General features: G+C 36.8%; 1 protein-coding gene across 5 annotated transcripts in view; it reads left to right on the top strand.

Moving 5' to 3' along the window:
- Nucleotides 1-20,825, top strand: part of LOC149781297 (putative N-acetylated-alpha-linked acidic dipeptidase) — a 324,099-nt gene that overhangs the window by 144,247 nt on the left and 159,027 nt on the right. Inside the window, exon 1 of one of the 5 annotated variants that reach the window (XM_089935383.1) lies at nt 9,124-9,551. The exons of the other annotated variants lie outside the window; for them this stretch is intronic. The gene's annotated coding sequence lies outside the window, so the exon portion shown is untranslated. Of the gene's footprint in view, nt 1-9,123; nt 9,552-20,825 lie in introns of those variants that run through there. 5 annotated transcript variants of the gene reach the window in all.

Here is a 20,825-nt window from a genome sequence, read left to right as displayed (position 1 = left end):
AATTTGCTACCTGGCGAGTTGAGGAAACTTCAAGAGGAAGATTTGTCTCTCAACAAGGTACACAGGTATGCAAATGATGGGTCTATACAGAGGATGCCAGAAGGCGAGGTGAAGTTCGTGACAAAACACGATATTTTGTATCGGTATGCCAAGAAAGGTACCGATACGTTCAAGCAAGTTGTTGTGCCCAGAGCGAAGCGAGCAGAAGTGCTTAGGCTGGCACATGAGGGTCTACTTGGAAACCACATGGGTGTGGCGAAGACCAGAGATAGGTTAGTGAGGGAGTTCTATTGGCCAGGTGTGTATGGGGATGTTCGGAGGTATTGTTTGTCATGCGACAAGTGTCAGCAGGTGGCACCCAAGACCTCTCATCACCTGGTGCCACTAGGAACCACCCCACTGATTGATGAACCTTTTGCGAGGGTGGTGATGGACCTGGTAGGTCCGATAAAGCCGGCGCAAAAAGTGGTATTCGTTATATATTAACGATAGTAGATTACGCCACTCGGTACCCAGAGGCAGTGGCCTTGAAGAACATTGACTCAGTCACGGTGGCTGAGGCCTTGTTAGGAGTTTGGTCTAGAGTTCGTGTCCGTGAGGAGATACTGACTGACCAGGGGACACAGTTCGTGAGCCAGGTGATGGAAGAAGTAAATAGATTACTATCTATTAGACACCTGACGACTACCCCATATCACCCGCAGTGCAATGGTTTGGCGGAGCGTTTCAATGGGACATTGAAACAGGCTCTGAGGAAGCTATGTGATGGTCAACCTAGGGATTGGGATCGATACCTTCCCGCGATACTGTTTGCGTATCGAGAAGTGCCACAGGCAAGTTTGGGTTTTTCACCTTTTGAATTAGTATACGGAAGGACAGTCAGGGGACCCATGGCTGTGTTAAAACAATTATGGACGGATGAGAAAGCATCGGAGGAAGTGCGAACAACATACCAATATGTTGTTGATCTCCGCAACAAGCTGGAAGAGGTTTCGAAATTGGCTCAGGAGAATCTCTGTGACGCAAGGGGACGTCAAGCCAAATATTACAACTAAAGGATGAAGGAACGTCACTTTGAGGTGGGTGACAAGGTGGTGTTGTTGCTACCGTTAGAACACAACAAACTTCAAGTCTCATGGAGGGGACCATTCGTGGTAACGGAGAAAAAGGGTGGACAGAACTACCGTATCCGGGTAGGAGACAAGGACAAGTTGTACCACATATCTCCTGAAACGTTACCGTGAAAGAGAAACACCAACAAGAGTTCGTGGTAGCTACGGTTGTAATGGAAGAAGTCGACGACAATGGAGGAGAGTACTCCCTAGTTGTCCTTTGACAAGGGAAGAAACCTATGTCGACGTTGTGCTTGACGGGACGTTAACATCAGAGCAACGTAAGGAAGTGGAGTCGTTACTCCAAGATTATTCAAGCGTCTTGACAGAACGACCTGGCAAGACGGAGTTGGAGGAGTTCACCCTGAAATTACTGGATGAGAAACCAGTGAAGTTAAAGCCATATCCGCTACCCTATGCAAAATTAGAAACTGTCCAAAATGAAATTCAAGCTATGTTAGACTTGGGAGTTATAGAACGCACGGAGTCGGCGTATAGCTCTCCTGTTGTGTTGGTGCAGAAGAAAGACGGTACACACAGATTTTGCGTCAATTACAGGAAGTTGAACAGGATCATGGAATTTCAAGTGGAACTTTTGCCTGACCCTGAGTCCATATTTGCCGGGGTGACCAACGCGAAGTATTTTTCGAAAATCGATCTGTCCAAGGGATACTGACAAATACCATTTCGAAGTGAAGACAGAGCAAAACTCGCCTTCGCAACTCCTGATGGGACCTACCAGTGGGTAGTCATGCCATTCGGGGTCCAGAATGCGCCGAGTGTCTTCACACGTATGATGCGAAAACTACTTGAACCATTAAGAGGGACTGGAGTTTCAAACTTTATGGACGATTTACTCTTAGCAACAGCTACTTGGGACGATCATATCATTCTGTTGAAAAATGTTTTGGAGCGACTTCGACAAACGGGACTGACCGCACAACCATCTAAGTGCCATATAGGGTTTAGAAAACTAACCTACTTAGGTCATACCCTCAGCGAAGACGCGTTAACCCCAGATAGCTCAAAGGTCGACCAACTTAGGGACGCGGTACGACCGACCACTAAGACGGAAGTTCGATCTTTCTTGGGACTGGCAGGGTATTATCGTCAATATGTTGCTAACTTCAGCACTATTGCAAGCCCTTTAACTGACTTAACTCGAAAAAAGCTCCGACTAAAGTTGTATGGACGGACGCATGTGAACGAGCATTTCAGATGTTAAAGGACAGACTGACATCAGACGCAGTAGTGAAATTGCCTGATGTAACCCGAGATTTTGTCTTACTTACTGACGCTTGTGATAGATGTTTAGGGGCAGTGTTATTACAAGAGCATGACGGAAGCTTATTCCCAGTTGCTTACAGTAGCAGGAAATTGTCGACTGCAGAACGCAATTATTCGGTATCTGAGAAAGAATGCTTGGCAATTATCTTTGAAATAACTAAATTTCAACGTTACTTGTATGGACGAAAATTTATTTTTGAAACTGACCACCAGCCACTAGCTTATTTAGCTCAAGCTAAGTTGACAAATGGACGACTAATGAGATGGTCATTATTTCTATAGCAGTACCAAGTCCAGGTACGATACATTAAAGGCAGCAAGAATGTAGGAGCTGACTGCTTAAGTAGACTAGGGACGTCTGAGGTGAACAGTTCACCGAGGTCATATAACTGAATAAGATTAGATCTCCAAAAATTTGGAGAGCAAAATTCCTGATTTTACTCTTCAAGGAGGGGCCTATGTGAAGTGGCAAATTTTATGTCGATCTAACAAGAATACATTAGTTGAGACCAATCAACCATTAATTAGATTTATTGAGACAGGCGCGTATCATATCACCATACTACCGTGTACGGTAATGTCCTTTAGAGGGAGAATTTTGTTCCTAATTAAACATTTGTTTATACAGCAGCCAGGCAGACAATTTGGGACAAGGAAAACTTCATTTTCTTGGTAAAGTTGTCACAATTGAGAGATCGCAGAAACTCTGTTACTCAAACTACCAAGTCAAGCTGACCCTGACTTTGGCGCCTCTGGAAAAAAGTGGCAGAGATATTTGATTCTGATTGGTATGTTAAATGAGAGGGCATGTTCCAACACAAAATTTCATAGGTTTTAATATTGCCCACATCGAATTTTAATCAGTCTAAGCTTTTCCTACAAGAGGAGACCCAAAAAGTACGACTCCGGAAATTTGCAAGAAATTTCCGTAAAACAGCTGTTGTCCAAAAAGGGGACGATTGTCGAAAGGAACCGACGAACTAATTTACCGATTAGAGGGAGGAACATTGAAAGCAAAGGGAGAAAATAGCTCCTGAGACGTATTATTCTGGGACGTATGAGGTGATGTTATTCTGAGACCTATACGGAGAAGTATAGAGAAGAGTGCAGTGAGACGTATAATCCTGTGACGCAATCCTGCGACGTATTAAGTTCTGAAGACATATTCTGAGAATATCCTGAGACGGATGTTAGAAAGTATCATCCTGAGATCCAAGGGTCTGAACAACGACAGAGGAAGCAAAACAGACTGAGGACGAGCAGGTTATGAAATCGTACAAGACGTTGACTTCGACTGTTCACTCGATCCTGTGATGAACTAAATCTATCAGTAAACAGATCGGCTATTTTATTTAAATCTATTTGTGTTTTCTTTGTATTTCAGTGAAAGTTAAATTTCTAAAAGCAGAGTACATTCCTGATGTAATGAATTTTCACAATGTTTGTATGTAATTGATTAAATTGTTTGTTTACATGTACGGGGGCTCGTGTTGGTTTGTTCTATATACCTGCTCAGATCTCTGTCTATTTCACCTATAAGTTTCACCACTTATAGTTACAATTACTCGAACTGGGCAATAACATCGAGGGCGGTCAACCCCTAGATAACAAAAACCAAATACGGAGTGACAAAAACCCCCTCCGTGTAACACAAGCATACCATTTTTATAAGTCTTTGGTATGACTTGGCCAGGGTTCAAACCCACAAACTCCCACATCCTTAGGCAGATGTTCTAACCACTTAGGCTACCAGAGTGATCCTATCACTAGTATCCTGTTGAATAGATAAGATAATAAAGAGATAATTTTTTTAAATGAGTTGGCAAATTAAATGAATAGGTAGACATTGAAAACTGCTGATATTTTTTTTTGTCATCCTGTTTATGAACAATGAAAGAAGGCATATAATTGCATAAAGACAAAAATGAATCAATGCAAGGACAATATAAATTACAATGAGATAGTAAATTTTCATTATTCAGTAAATGAAATGAAATTGTAGACATTGAACATTGCATATATTTATCATGCCATCTTCTTTATTATGTTGGTTGTTGTTTGGATTGTAACAGCACATTGACTCATTATTAACTATATCATGTTGGGGATATGGGAACTAAACACCTTTTCCAAGACCATGCCAAAAAAAGAAGCCAACCTGGGCTGGCTTGAGCTGGTAGTGAACTCTGATCCTTGACTTAAGAATCCAAGATTGTTGTAACTGAGCTACCTTGACTCCCTCTTGTATATGAACAGTGGACAAAAAGAAGAAGCAAAAGCACCTAATTAGACCAAACAAATCACTACATAATAGAAAAATAAAAATTCACAAATCTTCTAAACCAATTTGCTTCTTAGATGGAATTCGGAAATTGCAAGTAAATGTTAAGTTGTCTGTATTCATTTTTTATAGTTTGGAATTATTTGAATGGTAAACCAACTCATTCCATCTCCGCAAACACATTGACTTAAACAGGAGTTTTGTATTTTCATCAGACATTTCCGTAGAGGTGAGAGGTGGGACAGTTTTTATTTGAGAACAGTATTTATAAATAGACTCTTTATAAGATTGTTTCAACGAAGTGTATGAACAGAATCCTTATCGTATGTTTCAGCAAGCGTGTGATAACTTCTAAAGAATAAAGACGAAATTTACAGTTCAGTGTACTCATTACTGGCACATTGATCATGTGATTTGACAATGGCATTATGCCATACAATTTAAGTATCAGCAGGACATTACAATTGAATACTGAAACCTGCATGTCCGTAGTTGGTAGAATGCTTTTAATAACTTGATAATCAATTAAAGTGCCTTATTGCACGGATGTAAAAACTGACTTGGCATTAATTTAGAATTCAGGTACTTTCATAGTGCACATTGAAGATTTTGTTTTGCTGACAAATATATCATAGAAACAAAGCAATATAATATTTCAAGATAAATTTAGGTTGGATTGTTAGACAGTTCTGCTTTTTCACAGCAGTTTTCCTTAAGCAGATCAAATATGGCAGTTTTCCTTAGGCAGCTGAAAGTTATAAAGAGGTCAAATTTTTCATGTCAAAGTGTTGAAAAATCTTTCTTTGATATGAAATTCATTTTCAGTTGAAAGATCCATAACTGTAAGCTATGTCATCCATTCCTGCACTGCCATCAAAATGGTCAAAAGCATGTGACCAAACAGTATGGATTACCAGTAGTCTTGTTCAGCTAACATCACAGTGTGTGTGTGTGTGTGTGTGTGCATGTGTGTGTATGTGTGGTTTGGCTTTTTTATGTAGAGTTAAATAAAATTCTGTCATATCACTATGATGTCTACAATATGGCAGTTTATAGTGATGTCTAGCACTGGGGCATCATGTCGCAGACATGTAGCATGATGTCCCACCCAGTCACATTATCCTGACACCAGGCCGACCAGTCCTAGCACTAACCTCTTAATGCTGAGTGCCAAGCGAGGCAGCTGTTAGTACCATTTTTGTATGTCTTTGGTATGACTTGGCTGGGGATCAAACCCACGACCTCCTGCATCCAAGACGGACACTCTAACCACTAGGCCAATGGAGCGGTAAATAACAAATAACATCACAGCATTGTCCAATGCTGGCCAATGCATGTATACAAAATGATGATGTGTTTTAAAGATATACAAGTACATCTATAGCCCTATAGGTTTCCGGCATTCATGTTATTCTGATAGATGATGCTATAGTAATATAATATAAATGGGAATATATATGCCTTGGGGAAGAAAAGAGAGCTGAAAATATAAAAATCAGAAAGAAAGCATCAGTTATCCAGTAAATCCTTTGGACAATATTCTGTGATGTATCATGTAATAATGTACCGGGTAGATTGATGGGTGGGAGAATCAGAAAATATTGATAGAGGAAAATTTGGATATTAGGTAATGTGTTCTTGATTTCTCCACAAAGACCAATTTTGTTTCACCATCCTGTGATTTATCTGGTATTCCACTCTGACATATCAACTGATGTGTGTGTGTGTGTGATTTGGACTTTTAACATAGCTTTAACAATTTTTCAGTGATATTGCTACAATATCTGCAGTGTGGCAGTTTATAGTAATGTCTAGCACAGGGGCATTGTTCCTCTGACATGTAGCATGATGTCCCACCCAGACACATTATCCTGACACCAGGACGACCAGTCCTAACACAGCTTCATCATGCTGAACACCAAGCAAGGCAGCTGCTTGTACCATTTTTTGTAAGTCTTTAGTATGACTCAGCTGGGGTTCAAACCCATGACTTCCCACATCCACTTAGGCCACTGGAGTGGTCATATCAACTGATAGAAATTGACAAAAACAAAATTTGCTTGACTTCAATTTAAACATTGATGTTAATCTGTATCGGGTGTAGAATAAATGTATGTAACTGATGTATTGAACTGATGGCTGTATATCTTTCCATTTAATGTTCAATCTGGGCCAGATTTAATTATCTGATACTGGACCTTGTTTTAGTCACGTCGATTAAAGTGTGTAAACACATGCATATTCCTTCTTGCTATTAGTATCCCTTAAGTGTTCTTTAATTTTTACTTGGAATTTAATCTCACCTGTAATAGTTTGCCACAGAAGTGGCAAGTGAGCTAAGTAAATTATGTGTATATATATATTGTGTATATATATATAGTACAATGACCTCTTAACTTTGAAGTTTTATTTGCAAATGTGCTTCTGGTTCTGTTAGATTTATCGATTTTAATGCATAGAGTGCAATTAACAGTCTTTTGATATAGTACTTGGTTTGTGAACAATTTACTCTTAAAACCGGGGTGTTTACATTGAAATTTAGCTCTTATTAAATAATAGCAAAATTCTCTTGCAAAAACATATATGGCTGACAAATGGCCAGAGAGATTTCATTGCACGTTTGAGGAAATAATTATCTTTGTCACATTTGCAGATAGTCAGTGCTACACTACTAGATTGCAGTGAAGTGTCAGTTTTACTAGGACTAATAAACTCTGATTTGAGACTTGAGAGAAGATATTTGGGTTAATTTTTAGCCAAAGTTCTGGCATTTTACGTTAATTTGCTGCTTTCAAATCTATTGGATGGAAAGTTGTCTCCAAGAGACCTACTGGCCTTTTGAAAGGTTGTATTCGCTTTGTTGAGTGTATTGGTAAAAGTTAGGCTGGTTAGTGTTTTAGAGGTTCCAGTAAGGATAATTTTCCATGCAGGTACAAATTTGGGGCAATTTAAAAATCTTGGGTACAAGTTGATCTGTAGACCTCACGTTATTTTGCCTCTTGAGCAGCATTGTTGAAGATAGCTACTCTTGCTAGTTTGACAAACTTTGATATTATAGTCTTATTTTCATTGTAGAAAGGCATTATTCTGATACCAGGTCATCCCTGCAGTTTTCTGATTTTTCGGTTGTTACCATTTCTTCGGATCTTACCCAGTGCACTGTTTTGTATATGGCATTCGTGTTTAATGCAACAGGGATTTGAATGACATTATGTTTGGAATGGTGCTTTATCAACAATATAATACACCAAGAAAGCTTCTGAGAGTAAAGGCCTTTATGATCCACCAGTAAATATGGCTAAAATCAGAAATTCCTTCCAAAACTACTTTTCAAAAACCACTTAACAGGATTAGACAAAACTTGACAGAATGCATACTGGCATTATAGTCTTTCATGTTTGTATAAACTGTCTTGATCTATCATCAGGTATGACTGACATTATTAAAAATGGAAACACCTTCAGATGACTTTTTAACAACTGCTGAACAAAATTTGACCATATTTGAAGCATCGTGGACTTTAAATATTTACAAATATTGTACATGACCACCATCATCATTACTCAAAAGCAAGCTAGCAAAGACAAACCAAATGAATAAACCTGAATAGAATTCAGCAAAATTTGACAATGTATTCTGGCCTGAAGGTCTTTTTTACATTTTCTTCAAATAATGCAAGTAAGACTGCCTTCAAATTTTGCTGCTATTAATACAAATAGAAACTCGTCAATAACTTGTCCTCCAAAATCGCTGAACAAAATTCAGCCAGTTTTAACACAAAGGGCCATGGCATCGTATCCTTTCATTTATATAAATGTTTCGAATCCACCAACAGATATAGCTCCATATCTAAAAATGGAATGAAAACTGAAACTGTTCTAGAAAATAAATACATACATAAGTTTACTAATACCCAGCCATAAATGCCTTTCCAATATGCCAATCTGTCATCAGATATAGCGGCTGGTATTATGATATTTAAAAAACTTCTTTTGATGTCTGAAAAATCACACTTACAAAAAGGCACTCTAGTGACCTTGATTTCTTGACTAACCTCATTTTTTAGGCAGCTGTCAGCTAGATGAACAGTCTTTGGCCCCTTGGGCCTCTTGTTATCACTCACGTTATATGGTGTAATTTGCATATATACAGCTGAACTGGTATAATGTTAAGCTGGTCTGTTTAGTGAATTTTGGGTCTACAAAAACAACATAAAAACAAAAACACCCCCGCCCCCCAAAAAACAGTACTTGTAGGAACATTTGTCAGTATAAATGTATGGTATCTCAGGGGAAATTCACCCAGAAGGAAAGATAACCAGGAAAATGGACAAAAAGTCAATACTATTGACCTGGGGGCAGGATTCTTAACTACATTTTGATAGGGAATAGCTCACTCTGGCACCAGTTGTGTGAACAAAGCATAGACTTAAGCAGCAGACCTACTGGATGAATTATTAGGCACATGTTGTAACAACAAAATGAAAAATAATGAAACTGGTTCAGATAAGGTGGACATGGCTTGTCATCAGTAGTCAAAAGCTACAGAGTGGAAATTGGAGAGCATTTTATAATAAATCAATATCTGATGTTGTATGTTGGTGGTGGCAGTGCTTTGGAAAACAATATGATAAAAGTTTGCTGCAGGGAAATAGGTGACTGTTTCATTCTTGTATGAGAGGAGATTTTAAATTCATTCAAAACTGAGCACAGGGTTGTAAATGGACTATGTAGGGATGGGAATACCAGAACTGTAAGACAATGTTTTTACCAGAGATTTCTTATGGTAGCAAAAGATGCTGAACCAAGGAATTTCACAGTGAAGGACTTGACAGTATTCAGTGTTTAAGAACTTTGGGAATATACAGCTAGGTAAGAATAGATCAGCTTGTGAATTAACAGTGTTCTCATTTAAGTGTTGCTGGTTTTGTTAGGAATCACTCATTTAAGTGTTACTGGTTTTGTTAGGAATCACACATTTAAGTGTTACTGGTTTTATTAAGAATCACTCATTTAAGTGTTGCTGGTTTTGTTAGGAATCACTCAGCAAGGCATAGGCATCATTCATGTTGATGGTGGCAGCAACAATATTAAAAATCTTTATTTTATTTTCATATGGTCACAAGCCCCTTACCCTTTGTGAGATAGTTGCCAAATCTATTAAAGGTATGCTATGCCATTCCACAGACTCTTATCTTTTCTCTGCCTCTTTTTGGTAGCAATGTGGTCCAAGGTGCTCACCTTACCAACACAGTTTACCTCGGTCTATGTGACTTCGAGTCTTGGCTCAACAAATGTGGTATGCAGAAAGCTTTCCTATAGTTTGCTGTGGGTTGGTGGTTCTTCCGGGGGCCTTCTCGGGTTCTTTGTTTACCAAATGTACTGGCCATGATGTATAACCTATCACATGCTGGAAAATGGTGTTACACCCCACAAAACAACAAACAAGCTTCAGGTGCAAGGTTGTTTGAACATCTTTAAGTTTTTGGGAAATATTGTTTGGTATCCCTAACTGTTGGAAATATATGTCATACTTTAATCTGTAGAATATTTAAACTTGTTCACATATTATGATTGACATACACACTTTCTCAGCCCTTGCTGCAAGGTCAAGGTCATTTTAAAACTCTTTATCAAGTTTTCAGTTAATTTTTGTCTCTGATCATGAATTCCAAACATCGAGGGATTGATTTCATATCTAGACTATAGATTAAGAAAGTACCAGACTTTAATTTTGACCAACCTGCATCTTCTGTTTGGATCAGCTGGCAATTTCAAGGTCATGTAAAAAGCTGGATGAAGCATATGGTTAATTCATTAATCCCAGGTGCCTTTAAGCATCAAAAGGTAGTACCCTACTTCTGAGCTCTGTAGTGTCAAGGTCATTTAAGATACACTAAAGTGGGTGGCATTACAGAAAAGTTGACAGATGTAGCTCTACAATGGTACCAAATAATCTGGACTTTCAAGTCACCTTACAAAATGCAGAGGGAAAAACATATTTTTGAAACCCGATTTTTTTACACCCAATATTCACTCATGGTTGGAATCCAATTTTGTGTCTGGATTGTAGACTTTTTGGCCTCAGATCTTAGCAGACCAGTCAGAACTGCACACAGACAGGAGAACCTTTGCAAAAAGGGGGATACAATGGGGATTTTAAATAAAAAGGGGCCAGGACACAAAATGATGGGTCCAATAAGCCAAAAAAAACCCAAAATGAACCACTTTTACCCTTCTGCATTTGCACAAGCAAATAGCCAATGAAAAATGTTTCTAACACAACTAACCTAAACTAAAATCTCTTGCAAACCAATTTATTTGGTTGTATTCAGAAGTAGCCCCCAAATTGTGTTTCCTACTTGCATTTCAGGCGAAAATGACAAAAATCTCCAGGGGTTAATGAGTTAAAATTAATCTGTATGATCTTTGTTTTCTATCCATGGAGGGATTGCTGTCATGCACAAAATTTAGAGTACCTTAAATGTTGTGATTTATTTCCACATGAAATTACCAGTATCGTATATTGTCACTAATAAATCTAATTCAACTACAAACAACCTAGGCTCTGATCGGCCATAGCATAATGGCCATCTGATCACAGTCGTTATTGTTTATTCTAATGACTGCTCCTGACAGGCTGCCAAGAACCAGATCTGTTGGAACATTATGCAATGGCAGATGCAATGGCAGATCTGGGTCTGTGTAGTTTGTGGTTGGACTTGACTTGTCAGCAAGCATATATGATATGTCCATCTGCCCATGAGATATGAACAACCTGAAGAACTTCAAACAGAACCATCTGTATCATATATGGGAACAGTCTAACTTAATAATTCTATGAAATTCATGTATTATGGTATTATAGAATGATCTGTTGCTAATGGGAACCACTTACTGTAAATTTCCTGACAATTATTTTTAAAAAAAACACAAGCCCTAATGACCTATTAAAATCCAACATTTATCTATAATGTCATGTACTGCAGAAATTGGATGGGACTTGATTAAAACAGTTATGAATAATTTTATAAACATTTGCTTAATAGTTCATACTGGTTTTTTTTTCTATGATATTCTTGCAAGAGAAAGAGTGTGCAAAACCAGTACAATAAAGGCATGCATCTACCATCAATGCATCGTCTGTTTCACCTCAGATCAATTCACCTAAATATTCTTAGAGCAATCATTTGATGAATAATTCATTAGGAAGCGGCTGTGTTGTTACAAATTAACAAGAGAGGAGTCATGAATTCTAGTCAGTGACATTATTTTTGCTGGGAGTATAGACCTTAGTAATTGCCATTCATTAAAAAATGTGTTGATTAAATGTTTTAAAAACTGTTGTGCAGAATTTTTTTAAAATGTGTTCCATGTAGTATTCAGTAATACTTCATGAGCAGGTTTACAACAAAATGAAAATCAACTAGAAAAATCTAGTACTTTTCAATGAGCATTCTTATCTTATTGGTTTCTTACTACTACTATTACTACTACTACTACTACTATTGCTACTACTATTGCTACTACAACTACTACTATTACTACTGCTAATACTATTATTACTGTAGTACTAATAATATATTACTCCCAATTAAAATGATGTCCACTGGAGCCATAGAGTAGGCTGCTTTAAAGCAAGACTACCTAATATAACAAAGTACACGACAAATACTTTTAGTGTAACCACTTAATGGTATTCATGACCATACCTGCTTTATAACAGGCACCATGTTATAATGAAGGGCCTTATAACAGGAACCATGTTATGATGAAGGGCCTTATAACAGGCACCATGTTATAATGAAGGGCCTTATAACAGGAACCATGTTATAATGAAGGGCCTTATAACAGGCACCATGTTATAATGAAGGGCCTTATAACAGGAACCATGTTATAATGAATGGCCTTATAACCAGAACCATGTTATAATGAAGGGCCTTATAACAGGAACCATGTTATAATGAAGGGCCTTATAACAGGCACCATGTTATAATGAAGGGTCTTATAACAGGAACCATGTTATAATGAAGGGCCTTATAACAGGCACTGTGTTATAATAAAGGGCCTTATAACAGGAACCCTGTTATGATGAAGGGCCTTATAACAGACACCCTGTGATAATGAAGGGTATTGTAACATGAACCATGGTATACTGAAGGGTATTATAATGTGAACCATGTTATAATGAAGAGCACAATAACAGGAATAATATTGTAATAAAAGGTCTTATAACATGAACAAGGTTATAATGAAGGGCTTTATAACATGAGCAATGTTATAATGAAGGACCTTAAAACAGGAATCATGTTTGTAATGAAGTCTTATAACATGAACCATGTAATAATGAAGGACCTTATAACATGAACCATGTAATAATGAAGGACCTTATAACATGAACCATGTAATAATGAAGGACCTTATAACATGAACCATGTAATAATGAAGGACCTTATAACATGAACCATGTAATAATGAAGGACCTTATAACATGAACCATGTAATAATGAAGGACCTTATAACATGAACCATGTAATAATGAAGGACCTTATAACATGAACCATGTAATAATGAAGGACCTTATAACATGAACCATGTAATAATGAAGGACCTTATAACATGAACCATGTAATAATGAAGGACCTTATAACATGAACCATGTAATAATGAAGGACCTTATAACATGAACCATGTAATAATGAAGGACCTTATAACAGGAAACATATTGTAATGAAGAGTCTTATAGCATCAACCATGTTATAATAAAGCAGGGGCCCCAAGTGGCAAAGTGGTCTAAAGCGCTGTCCATTATGGATCACTACTATCTCACCATTGTCTGTGTGGGTTCGAGTCTCGGATTCAGCCAATGTGGGTATGTGAGAAAGCTTGCCAGTAGCTTCTTGTGGGTCGGTGGTTCTTTGTGGGGTTTTCCCAGGTTCTTCCTCTGCCATTAATACCGGGCTGCCATGCATAGCCTATTGTGTGCTGAAAAATGGCATTAAACCCATCAACAACAACATAATAAAGGACCTTATAAAAGGAACCATATTATAATAAAGGGCCTTATAACATTACTTATGCTTTAATGAAGGGTCTTACAAGAAGTACCCTGTTGTAATGAGTGTGTGTGTGTGTTTTGGACTTTTAATGTAGCTTTAGCAATTTTTCAGTCATGTCACTGGGATGTCTGGTGTGTTTCAGTTTATAGTGATGACTAGAAATGGGGCATCATGCCGCAGACATGTAACATGATGTCCCACCCGGTAGCGTTATCCTGACCCCAGGCTGACTAGTCCTAACACTAACCTCTTAATGCTGAGCACCAAGCGAGGTAGTTGTTAGTACCATTTTTGTAATTTGTTGGCATGATTCGGGTGGGGATTGAACCCACAACCTCTCACATCTGAGAGCATTTACCATGGTGTAGTGAAGGGCCTTACAGTGAGGATGTGCTGTTTCATTTATTCACGTAAACAGGTAATACACTATTGCTTCATTTGAAGCCTCAATTAAAACTGAAGAAACACACATTCACACACATGTATAAAAACACAAATACACTTATAAATCTATGTATTGCTGCAAATAAATAGTTATATACAACCGCTCAGACCCAAAACATGCATTTTAAATAGAATGTACAACAATGGCAGCATGTGAATACGATTGTTTTATGCCACCACTATATGATAAATTACCATACAGTGAGTTTTATTGTAATTAACAAGACATGTCTATAAGATGTCACAGGCTACATTAACAGTTGATTGTTTTGTACAACAAAATTGATGATAGAAAGAAATTCCCTTGGACAGATAATTAAATAAGTTTGCTCGCTGAGTAAAATGTCCCCATTTGGGGATTTGACAATCTCACAAGGTTGCTTACTGAGTACATGTCCCCACTTAGAGATTTGCTAGTCTCACAAGGTTGCTTACTGAGTACATGTCCCCGCTTAGGGATTGGCTTGTCTCACTAGGTTGCTTACTGAGTACATGTCCCCCACTTAGGGATTTGCCAGTCTCACTTAAAGCATTATAAAGGAACTCAGATTATTCTGTCATACATTTATTCATGATTTTTCTTCAGTTGCTCCAGTTCCTTTACTAATTGCTATATCCTAAACCCAGTTTTCCAGGTCAAGTACTCGCTGAGCATGCTTGTCTGTTTCTTAGCTCATGTGACTTTCTTTATATTATTGATTTAGTTTTACAACAATGAAACACATATTAGCATGTGAAGAAGCAATGAAATTATTTAAGTTTTAACACAGAGTTGAAATCTTGATCGCTGTTTTAATCTGTCTCTACATATATGAAGTCATCATTTTTATTGCTCATGTATGTACATGATAATTTATTCATAATACTTTCTACAGTATTAGAAATATAGCACAATATATACTTGCTTTTAAGTCAAGTCAAACTGTAAAACAACAAAGATGCTGATCTGCTGTATCACATTGTGCCTGTATATCAGGATCTATGTTGTTTCTTTTACTGATTCCTCCTAACAAACTGCACAGACCCAGATCTGCTGGTGCATTATGTGATTTAATAATAATAATGATAATAATAATGACCTTATTTAAAGAGGGTAACACAATTAGCTAAAAACTAATCTACCTTGAGGCCCTCATACAAAGGAATTCATTTATTTAAGCTGCATCTCTGAAGCCACTGGATATATTGGGTTTGGAAGAAGGAAATAGAGTGGGCTTTTCTAATCTCAGCTGGAATACTATTCCAGAGCAGAGTTCCAGAGTATTGGAAACTTTTTTTAAATAACTCCTTATTTGGTTTGGGAATTTTATACTGTTTGGTAGACATGGATCGCAGGTGGGGAGTATTACCAGGTAGCCTATACTGGAATAGTGATTGTAAATATTCAGGAGCACTATTCTGAGATATCCTGTACATTAATTTGGCTTTTCTCAAACAGATTCGGTCTTTAATAGGTAATATTTTTAACCTACCAGCTAAACTTTCCTTGCTTTCTTTCTGGATTGATATTAGCCCAAATGCTCTTTTTTGAAGATGTGCCAGCTTTGCTATGTTTTTATCATTTGAATTACCCCATACTGTACTACAGTAGTCCAAATAGGGTTGTATGTAACTGTTATAAAATAGTTTCCTGTGCCTTTCAGGGAGAAAATGTCTTATCCTACTGAGAAGCCATAAACTTGAATTGACTTTTTTACTGGTATGTTTGATATGTTCAGTCCATGATAGGTTATTATCTACCAGAACACCAAGTAGCCTATCATGACAGACTATTTGCAGATTTGTATCCTTCCATGTCAGACATAGTTCATCACTATCAAGATTTGTCCTTCTTTGCAGTGTTGAGTAAGTAATATTTTAGTTTTACCAGTATTTACCACCATGCCATTACATGTGCACCAGTTTTCCAGTTTGTTTAGTGCATTCTGTAAAGAAATTTCGAGCTCATGTTTTGTGTTTTGGATGTCTGACAATGTTGTGTCATCTGCATAGAGATCTGTAGATGATATTGAGTCTCTTAGTAAAAGTGGTAGGTCATTAATAAATAAAATGAATAGTAGTGGACCTAGAATTGAGCCTTGTGGTACTCCATATCTAATTGTTTCAGGTTCAGACAGAACATTATTTATGTAAACATGTTGTGTTCTCTCATTTAAGTACGAAGTAAACCATCTAATTGTTCTTTCATCACACTGGTAGATTTTCAGTTTCTTCAAAAGGATTTCATGATCCACCATGTCAAAAGCTTTCCTGAAATCTACAAATGCAGTTCCTATTATTCTACCTTGGTCAAGTGCTTGAAGCCATTTATCAGTTAGGGAGATCAAGGCAGTCTCACAGGAATGGTTCTGTCTAAAGCCTGATTGATTAGGGTGTAACAGCAAGTGTTTGGTTAAATACGACATGAATGAGTCATGGACATGTTTTTCAATCAATTTTGACAAGTTTGGTAGTATTGAAATTGGTCAGTAGTTATCAGCATCATCCTTAGAACCAGATTTGTGAATAGGAGTTACTTTTGCAGTTTTCCATATTTTGGGGACAGATGAGGTTGCAATACTTAAATTAATTATGAATGTTATGCTATCTACAATAGCAAAGGCAGAAGATTTAATGAGTCGTGGACCAATCTGATCAAGTCCTGTAGCTTTCTTGGTATCAAGTTCACTGAGACATTTTTTAACAAAGTTTTTTGACACTGGTGGGATAGAGAAACATACCTCCTTTGAGATTTTACTGCTGCAGAACTTTTTCAGTTCATTAAAGTTGTTTTCTATCACTTGCTCTTTTAACTTTGTGGTAATGTTGATGAAAAAATCATTGAAAACATTTGCAATGTCAGTTTCATCAGTGACTATGGTGTCATTTACCAGAAGTGAGTGAATTTTATTTGTCTGTTTTTTGTGCGTTCCTCCAGTGAGTTCATTGAAGACTTTCCAAATGGAGTTTGTGTTGCTCTTTTTGTTTTCAAGCAATGATTGATAATAAGTTTTTTTAGCTTTTTTGATCATACTTGTTATTTTATTTCTCAATACTTTATATTGTGCATGGTTTTCCATAGCCTTGAATTTGTCTCGTGTTTTCATAGCATCTAGGATTTCAGTAGTAAGCCAATTAGGTTGAATATCAGTCTTTACTCGATGTACTTTCAGTGGTGCATGCTTAGATACTACATCCATAAATAAGTCAGTCCACACCCTCATGGCTTCATCTATGTCATCCAAATTTTGGATCATACTCCATGGAACTTTATATAGGTCACTGAGAAATTGTTCTTCATTAAAAGTTTTGAACGATCTGTAAGTGATCGTTTTATGTGTATTTTTATTATTTTTCTTGCATTTAACCTTTCTTGTCAAAAAAGTAGGATAGTGGTCTCTAAGACCAACATTCAGTACATTAACACAAGCCACATTGTCTGGTAGGTTAGTATAAATGTGATCAGTGCTTGATTTTTCTGTTACCCTTGTAGGCTAATTTACCAGCTGGTCTAGGCCTAATGATTCAATAAATTCCATCCAGTTGTTCCTTATTTGAGTATTGAGAAGGTCCTTATTTATATCTCCGAGTATATATGTTTCTTTCTCCTGTGCTAGAACATTTTCTATTTGTTTCAAAAAGTTATCATTCCAAAATGCTTTGGAGGAAGGTGGTCTATAAATGAAACCAGCTAGGAAAGATTTTGCATTATTTTGAAAAATTTCCACCCAGATACTCTCAATTTCATGTGACTCCAAGTCAAGTCGCCTTTTTACATTTACATCTTCCCTAATGTATACAACAAGACCCCCCCCCCCGCTGTCTCTCTGTCCCTACGAAATGGTTTATTGTAGCTTTGACAGTGAAATAGATCATCATTGTGGTTAGCATTTAATTTGGTTTCAGTGAGTCCTAAAACATGTATATTATTTTCCATGGAAGACAACATTAACTTAATCTGGTCTATCTTTCCCACTATACCTTGTACATTTAAGTGACCTGGATCAGTGCAGTTTGCAGTTGGACTCATAGATGAGTACATATGCCATGTATTTGAACAGGTACCTTAAAAGGTATCGCATAACTGGATATGCAATTACAAATGCTTTGTGAAACCACCCTTCTTCAATAAAAAATACAGTATCTGAAGACAACAGGTCTCAGAAAAGATGTCTGAAAGGTGGTCATAAAAAATATATAACAAATTAATCCATGCTGTTAGGTTTGATGTCACAAGACAGATAGTCTTTAGGGGCCCTGGATGGCCAGGTGGTCTTAGGCAATTGCCTTTACAGATCACTGCCATATCACCTGTGTCCACATGCATTCGAGTCTTGGGCTTGTCCAACATGGGTATGTGAGAAAGCTTGCCAGTAGCTTCCCTCAAGTCAGTGGTTCTTCTTGGGGTTTGCTCGGGTTCTTCATCCACCCAATACTCTGGCCACCCTGTATAGTGAGTACCATATGCTAAAATGTCATTAAACCCATAACAGCAATCAAGGGTTGGGTCCAACTGCAAATTCCACTGACACAGATCTGCCATCACATAAAGCTCAAGCAGATCTGGGATTATGCAGTTTGTTAGGAGTAATCAGTATTGTTATGAGCAGTCAGTAGAACAAACAACATAGACCCTGATCTGCTGGCACATTATGCAATGGCAGATCAGTGTCTATGTTGTTCACAGTTGGACCCAAATTCTAAGTGAGTATATATGGTACCGTAACACATTTATTCGTTATTATTCAGTTCGAGACTTGGGTAAACTGAGGCTAGATCCCAATTTTACTTTGGAGTTACTTGTTCAAAGATTATAGATTGTCTTGTTTTGTGTTTAATATTTCAGTACTATGATCTGGAGCATGCCTTCTAATACGCCTGTTGTAGGTGACAACTAATCAGGAATTTAAAAAAAAAATCAATTCAGAAGCACTGGTTGATTAAGAATATGTCAGATGATAATGTGTCTCATGTGGCACAAAGATGCAAATACAAATATAAAACATATAAAATTACTCTGGATGCTTTATAATACAGACATAAAACATATGAAAATACCATTGTTGCTCTATAATGCAAAATAAAAAATGAAAATACCATTGATGCTCTATGCTACAAATGTAAAACGTAAAAATACAAATATTAAACATATGGAAATACCATTGTTGCTCTATCATACAAATATAAAATATATATGAAAATACCATTGTTGCTCTATCATACAAATATAAAATATATGTGAAAATACCATTGTTGCTTTATTATACAAATATAAAATATATGTGAAAATACCATTGTTGCTCTATCATACAAATATAATATATATATGAAAATACCATTGTTGCTCTATGCTGCAAATATAAAAAATAACAATACAAATATAAAATATATGGAAAAACTATTGCTGTTCTATAATAAATATATAAAACATGTACAAAAGTACCATTGATGATTATAATACAAATATAAAACTTATATGGCATTGTGTTTGATGCTTTATAATATAAATATAATATTGTATGAAATTACCATTGATACTCTTTTGATACAAAATATAAAATGTATATAAAGTTACCATTGGTGCTCATTTATACAGATGTAAAACATCTAAGAAATTACCACTGATAATCTATAACACAAATATAAAATGTATATAAAGTTACCATTGATGCTCATTTATACAGATGTAAAACATCTAAGAAATTACCACTAATAATCTATAACACAAATATAAAATGCATATAAAGTTACCATTGATGCTTATTTATACAGCTGTAAAACATCTAAGAAATTACCACTGATAATCTATAACACAAATATAAAATGCATATAAAGTTACCATTGATGCTCATTTATACAGATGTAAAACATCTAAGAAATTACCACTAATAATCTATAACACAAATATAAAACATACAAAATTACCATCCAAGGCCATTGGAATGGGTCAGGAATGTGAATTTCTAGAATATAGTTACGGTAATGCTATTTTGACACCTGTTGAGGGACCTAGCTGTTTTGCCTGTTGGCAGTACCTCAGCTACTGGTATATTGCATATTTTATTCTTTTCAGAATGCTATCAGTTGATAATATCAATGAACAATAATGATTGTTAAAATTCCTACCCAGGAATGTGTAACAGCATACTCATAATGTAATTGTCATCTCAGTCATTGTCCTTGAGGTTTGGGAGTATTACTTATGGAGGTTTGGGAGTATTGCTTATGGAGGTTTGGGAGTATTACTTATGGAGGTTTGGGAGTATTACTTATGGAGGTTTGGGAGTATTATTTACGGAGGTTTGGGAGTATTGCTTATGGAGGTTTGGGAGTATTACTTATGGAGGTTTGGGAGTATTACTTATGGAGGTTTGGGAGTATTGCTTATGGAGGTTTGGGAGTATTACTTACAGAGGTTTGGGAGTATTACTTACAGAGGTTTGGGAGTATTATTTACGGAGGTTTGGGAGTATTGCTTATGGAGGTTTGGGAGTATTGCTTATGGAGGTTTGGGAGTATTACTTACAGAGGTTTGGGAGTATTACTTATGGAGGTTTGGTAATATTACTTATGGAAAGTGGTCACTTCCACAAAGGTTGTCACCAGCTTCCCAAGAGAAGTTGAAGTAAAAGAGCCGGATTGCCAATAGTCCGGTCTAAGCATT

This window comes from Sinohyriopsis cumingii, chromosome 15 (genome assembly GCF_028554795.1).
Source record: "Sinohyriopsis cumingii isolate HCF-2022 chromosome 15, ASM2855479v2, whole genome shotgun sequence".
In the NCBI taxonomy this organism is placed as follows: Eukaryota; Metazoa; Mollusca; class Bivalvia; order Unionida; family Unionidae; genus Sinohyriopsis; species Sinohyriopsis cumingii.
The sequence above is the reverse complement of the archived record's forward strand: the minus strand, read 5'-3'. Positions and strand labels throughout refer to the sequence as shown.